Here is a 6621-nt window from a genome sequence, read left to right as displayed (position 1 = left end):
CTCCTCCGTCACCTCCATCTCCACCTCAACTCACATCTCATATCTCATAACCCGGAACGCCCAGCCATACCGATCCCCGGTAGACTATATATATCGACCGTAGTCGATCTGCGCCTTCATGCACTGAGGACACCGAGGCAGTCTGCAGAACCACCTGGGCCTTATCACAACATCACATCGTATCTCATCATCGTCACCACCACACCATCCTCTAACTCCAATGCATATGCAATGCTCAACAGTAATCAATGCAACATAATATGTATATCAATGAATGAAATCATGCCAGCTATCAAAATAATGAAATAACATACTCAACACGAACGGTTCAGTCAACCACACTCCAGTATATGAAACATAACATAAATCACAGCCACGGACAAGTCAACGATCACAGCTTGGTCATATGAAACACAACAAATCAACACAATTTAATAACACCTAAAGTCAAGTGTATTTCCCTACCTCAAAACTGCAGATCAAAATAGTCGGAAGCTCGGTGATAATCCACAATAATTAAGCCCTCGAAAGATAATGAAATGATAACCAATTACTTAACTATTCCCGTTCCCAAAATAGAAGTTACTAAAAATAGAATTTCTTAAAATGGAAACTTTCCCGATATAGTAACTTTTCTCTTTTAACAAACCCGACTCAAAATCCGTCTCTAATTATTTTAAAAGACTCGGGAATTTAAATTAAATAAATCATTTAAATGATTCGGGAATTTAAATTAACTACGAAATACGATAATTTAAACAATAAAGAAACGAATCAAAGCCGACTAAAACACGCCCAAACCCACGACTTCCAACCCGTTTCTCGAACTCCCATGCGCCCCCTACCACCGTGATACCGCCAGTCGGACACCGGTCGACCCGAGCACCCACCCACACCCTCACCTGGGTCGACTCCCGCCGGTGAGTCAGACCGTGGCCACGAACTCCCCCCTGGTTCACTCCACCTCCCACGATTGCCACCACAGCAGCCCGCAACACAACCCCACAGCCACCGCTGTTGTCAACAACACTCCACCCTATCACCACCACTCTGCTCCCCGTATAGCCACGCACACAGTCGCCGTGGCGCCGCCGTTTCGACCTCCCCCGAGTCCACGGTGGCGCCACCCCAAGCCTAGCATCTAAACTACTTTGAAAATCATAAATAACTCGTTTGCTACCCCCCCCCCCCCCATGTCGATGCCGCCTAATTCTGCCACCACCACCACCTAAAGCCCACTTGACCGCCACCAATAGGGGCGACTCAGACCACCCAACACCATTACCCCGACACCAACCACCCTTATTACCTCCCTGCGACACACCGAGACAACAACCACAACCTGACAACCAACAAAAGAGAAAAGGAATGATGACTGCTTACCTAAACCGCCACGATGACCACCACCAGGGCCACCTCACCACGTCGACAACCACCCTAAGCTCTTCCCTGCTGCGCCGTCAATGCCCATGCTCTCTCTCTCTTTCTCGAATTGCGTGAAGGCTGAGATATGGGCCGTTGAAAAGAGGTAGGCGGTTGAGGGAGTAGGGTTTAGAATGTTAGGGTAGAATTAGGTTAAATTTTAGTTTAGATGGTAAATGGGTCATGGGTAAGCGTGATTGGGTAAGTGGGTAAATGTTATGGGTCCGCGTGGTTGGTAAAAGAATTAGTTACGTGATCTCATTCAGTTAAACCCGTCTTGACAAGCTTACGAATAACTCGATTCTACGATATCAATACGACCAGACAATTACTCGACTTGATAAACAATATAAAATACGGGGTATTACATAATCAGAGATGCAAGTTTTGCAAGAGCATCTGCAAATTGATTTTCTTCCCGGGTAGGTGTAGATAGGTCACGTGATCAAAGAATTGGGCAACTTGGTCTATTCTGGCTTGATAAGGTGCTAGGCTTTCGCTTCGGATTTTCCAAGATCCCGTAACTTGATTGATGATGAGGGACGAATCCCCATGCACTCGGAGGTTTTTAATGCCTAAGCTCACTGCCGCTTGTAGTCCAATGAGACAAGCTTCGTATTCTGCAGCATTGTTTGTCACCTCGAAGTCGAGTTTGACAGAGATCGGTGTATGCTCGCCTTCAGGAGAAATGAGCAACACTCCTATTCTAAATCCTCTTAAGTTTGATGCTACATCAAAGTAAAGGTCCCAGGAGTCTACATCGGTTTGGAGTTATATCCTCGTCTGGAAATGACCAAGTATCTATTGTTTGTGCATCATTGATGGGATTTTCTGCGAAGAATTCAGCAACGGCGCGCCCTTTTATAACCTTCAGCGGCACGTATTTGAGATCGAACTCTGAGAGAATCAAGGTCCATCTTGCTAGGCATCCGTTGAGGACGGGTTTCTCGAAGAGGTATTTGACAGGATCCATTTTGGAGTATATTTTTACGGAGTAGCTAAGCATGTAATGACATAGCTTCTTCATTTCCCACACAAGAGCGAGGCGTGTCTTTTCGAGTTGTGAGTATTTGCACTCGTACTCCAAGAACTTCTTACTAAGGTAGTAGATAGCCCTTTCTTCCTTTCCTACGGTTTGAGCTAGCATGGCGCCCATGGTCAAGCTTTTTGATTCTTGTGAGATATAAACCAAGAGGTTGATCTCGTTGAGGTGGCATGAGCACTGGCGGTTTAGCTAATATCTCCTTGATTCGGTTGAATGCCTTCTGACAGTCATCATCCCACATGGTGTGGTCTGTTTTCTTGAGCTTTTTGAAGATAGGTTCACAGATCATGGTGAGTTTCGATATGAATCGACTTATATATTGCACTTTTCCCAGGAATCCTCTGACTTCTTTTTCCATTTAAGGTTGTGGCATTTCGATCAGAGCTTTGATCTTGAAAGGGTCTATTTCTATACCTCGTTGGCTAACGACGTATCCTAGGAGTTTGCCAGATGTCACTCCGAATGCGCACTTCTGAGGATTGAGCCTCATGTTGTACTTTCGTAGCCTTGAGAAGAATTTGCGAAGGTTCGCAATATGCCCTTCTCTATCCTTGGACTTGACAATCATGTCGTCTACGTATACCTCAACTTCTTTGTGCATCATGTCATGTAGGAGTGTGGTTGCGGTGTGTTGATACGTAGCTCCTGACAGGGTAGTCGTATACCTATCAAAAATAACCAACTGGCTCTAACTAATATAGCTAGGGAAGTCGGGTTGAATCCACAGGGAGATGGGAAAATGTCAGCTTAGTCTAAGTCCGTCTCGGTAACCGATTTGGGGGGTTTTAATTGATTGATTATAAACTAATGATAAGGATAGGGAAGAGAAAATAAGAGAATAAAGACAAATCAAGTAGAGAAAACATCTAAGACAGACGGTTCACCATAATCATTCAGTCAAGTAATCTAGGTCTCAGGTCAATGCAGATACGGTCTGAGGAGCAGTGAATATTTCCTTTCGGTCTCAATTCGCCCTAAAGCATAAATAGCTTAGCTTTCGCCCTAACTATAATGCCCTATTGTTCGCTACTAGTCTCGCCTATTCCAACCTTTCGGTCCAGGTCAAGGGTCACTAAGATATAAATGCCTAATTCCGTCGACTCAATTAAACAGATACAATTAATTGCAGCAGTTAACAACAAAGATTATACCAGCATTAACCCTACGATTTGATTACTTTCCTTTCATAATTATGGATCCCCTAAAGTCTTAGCAGAAGGGAATTAGCTACGCATCATCATTGAACTAACAATAATAACAAATAGATAATTGAAGCTAAACATAATAAAAAACTAATAAAGATCGAATTAAAGCAATTATGATAACAAATAAGGAGAGAAGGAATTGAAGCAATGATTAAGAATTAAGGATTAAGTAGAATAATAGTACCAATCGTAATCCAAATCTGAGTAGTAAAGTATAAAGGAAGAGCAAAATCCAAAGAACAGTAGCAAGGTATAGAGTAAGGTGAATGATCGAAGAGCAGAAGATCAGTTACGTTGTTCCCCTACTCTGTCTTATACGAAAATCCATCCTAAACCTAATCTATGGACTAATTACAAAGGCCCATAAGATAATTAGGCGGAAAAAGTCTTTAGAAGGACAAACCACTCGATCGAGTGGAAATAAACCACTCGATCGAGCAACTGTGCGTCAATCCTCTCGATCGAGTAGAAATAAACTACTCGATCGAGTACTCCTTGCTTTGTCTCCTCTTGTGTATACTCGAAATGGTCGATCGAGAATCCTTAGGCATATAAAGCATTCGATCGAGTAGAAAACTACTCGATCGAGCTATTTAGGCACGCTAGACATTGAAACACCTTCCGAAATCAGCTCACGCGTCTCCAAAATGTCAGATTCCAAGCTCTGATCTCTTATTCTCCATAAATGCATGCAATTGGGACAATTTAGGTTCGATTTAGCTCCTCTCTGGTTTATTCCTGCAAATTACATAAAACGAACCAAAGTAGAATATTCGGGGGTATTTGTAGCTAGATGCTACATAAATAGTACAGAAATGCGTGTAAAAATGAGGTAAAAACCTTATATAAAATACACGCATCAAATCTCCCCAAACCAAACCTTTGCTTGTCCCCAAGCAAAATATGAATGAAACTAAAGAATAAACAATGGAACGGGACCAACGCATCAGCTACAAATCACCCACTCAAACCAGTTTAATGCAACAGCTGACAAAGTGGCAAAAGAGAAGTGCAAACGAGTTAAATCATTGTTTCAAACTTACTGAACCGTCGACCTTGCAAGACTCATAAGATATCGGACTCTAACGGGTCGCTCATCACTCAAAATTGGGCACAAGGTGAGTATATATGTGAAAGATAGAAAGAAGTAAAGACACTCGCCTAACTCGACCTATAAGAACATGCATGCAGTTAACATGAATAAAGTCTCTACAACCGTACATATGCATTCCAACCATACTAATGACCAAGACACATGCCGAGGACTTACATTTGGGTAAGTGAGGTAATGGGTAAGAAGGGGCCAAGATGAATTTGGATATGTGGAGTTAATAGCCAGGCTAGCAACAACGAATTCCAAATTTGAACGGCATCCCAACTTCGTACTCAATATAACAAGATGAAACGGTGCAAAAACCATGCACTCTACTCACGAAACACCAAAACAACTCGTCAACTCCCCATAAGATATAAGTAAAACATGGGAGTGAAAATCATCCATACGATTTCTCATTTCTTATTCACAAGACCTTTCTTTTTTTTCTTCTTTTCTTAATTCCATTCTTTCGTTCTCTTATTTTTCTTTTCGTTTCATTTTTTTTCATTTTTTTTCTTCAACATTTTTTCATTCCCTTCAATTCTTCCACTATCTTCTGAAATCAGATAAAATAACCATATTGCAAAAAAACATTCCAACAACTACTCGTCACTAGCTCGGCTAGGGTAGGAAGTATTATAGAAAGTAGCTGATAGGACAAAAAGGCAATTTGGCTATGTGGGGCTCGTGGGTAGAATGAAATAAAGGGAACTGCCTCTCCTAACATGTGTCACCATCCACAGACCGAATGCATACAGGTATTAAGAAGACTAGACTCATGCTTATGCAAATTGATGTTACATGCTTTAAAGAGAGTACTACTCACATCCTAAATGAAACCGGTCATGAATGTCACCAGTTTATAAAGCTCTAACCTCAGAATGTAATGTAGCTTGCCGATATAATGAATCAAGTCTATTCGTTCAGATAAGAGAGAAACAAAAACTCGTAGATTATGCACATAATCATGCCAACTAAATGTCAAGAATATGCAAGGCTCAAGTAAGGATTCAATGTAGCGTCAAGGTTCAAACGTTCCGACTCAAATTAAACGTGAAATTTTTTGAAATTTTTGAATTTTATGATTTGTATATGATTTTTTGGAATTAATTGAAACAACAATACATGCGAAAATAAATAAACGTGCAAGCAAAAATGCAAGAAAACATGCAGACACAGATATGGATGCAGACCTCCCCAAACCAAACCGTACAATGCCCTCATTGTACCAAAAATAGGGAAAGAAATGCAAACTGAAGAGAAAAGGAGGAGTGGAGTCGGAAAACTTACAAAACGTCGTATAGAGGGACCTCCCCAAACCGACCATGAACATGGGAGGTCAAAGAAAGTCAAGCAGTAGCTCCGTAGACGTAAAACAGCAGCTGGAAGACACAACTACTCGATCGAGCAACTTGGAACAGCTCGATCGAGTAAACTGGTAGCTGGAAGGGCTCGATCGAGTAGAAAACTACTCCATCGAGTAAACGTGATTTTGCATTTGGTCGATCGAGTATAAATATCACTCGATCGAGTGAATAGTACCCCTGAAAGTGCTCGATCGAGTAGAAAACTACTCGATCGAGTAACTGGACCTGCAAAACACGCGTTAAAAGTAAGGAAATACAAAAAGAGTTCGTAAAATAGCGTTTAAAGTTCAACATAAAGCTAAAGAAAAATAAAATGTTCAACAAAAGTACAATAAAACAGTCTGGGCTGCCTCCCGGAGAGCGTTGGTTTAAGAGGTCCCGCACGACCTTTCTGGCATCAAATAACTGGCGCATCTAGCTCGTCGAAGTATAAAACTTCAACGCGGCTGTCTGCTTCATTTGCCTCGTGATAATGCTTCACGTATT

The sequence above is a fragment of the Silene latifolia genome, chromosome 2, assembly GCF_048544455.1.
Source record: "Silene latifolia isolate original U9 population chromosome 2, ASM4854445v1, whole genome shotgun sequence".
Classification (NCBI taxonomy): domain Eukaryota; kingdom Viridiplantae; phylum Streptophyta; class Magnoliopsida; order Caryophyllales; family Caryophyllaceae; genus Silene; species Silene latifolia.
The sequence above is the reverse complement of the archived record's forward strand: the minus strand, read 5'-3'. Positions refer to the sequence as shown.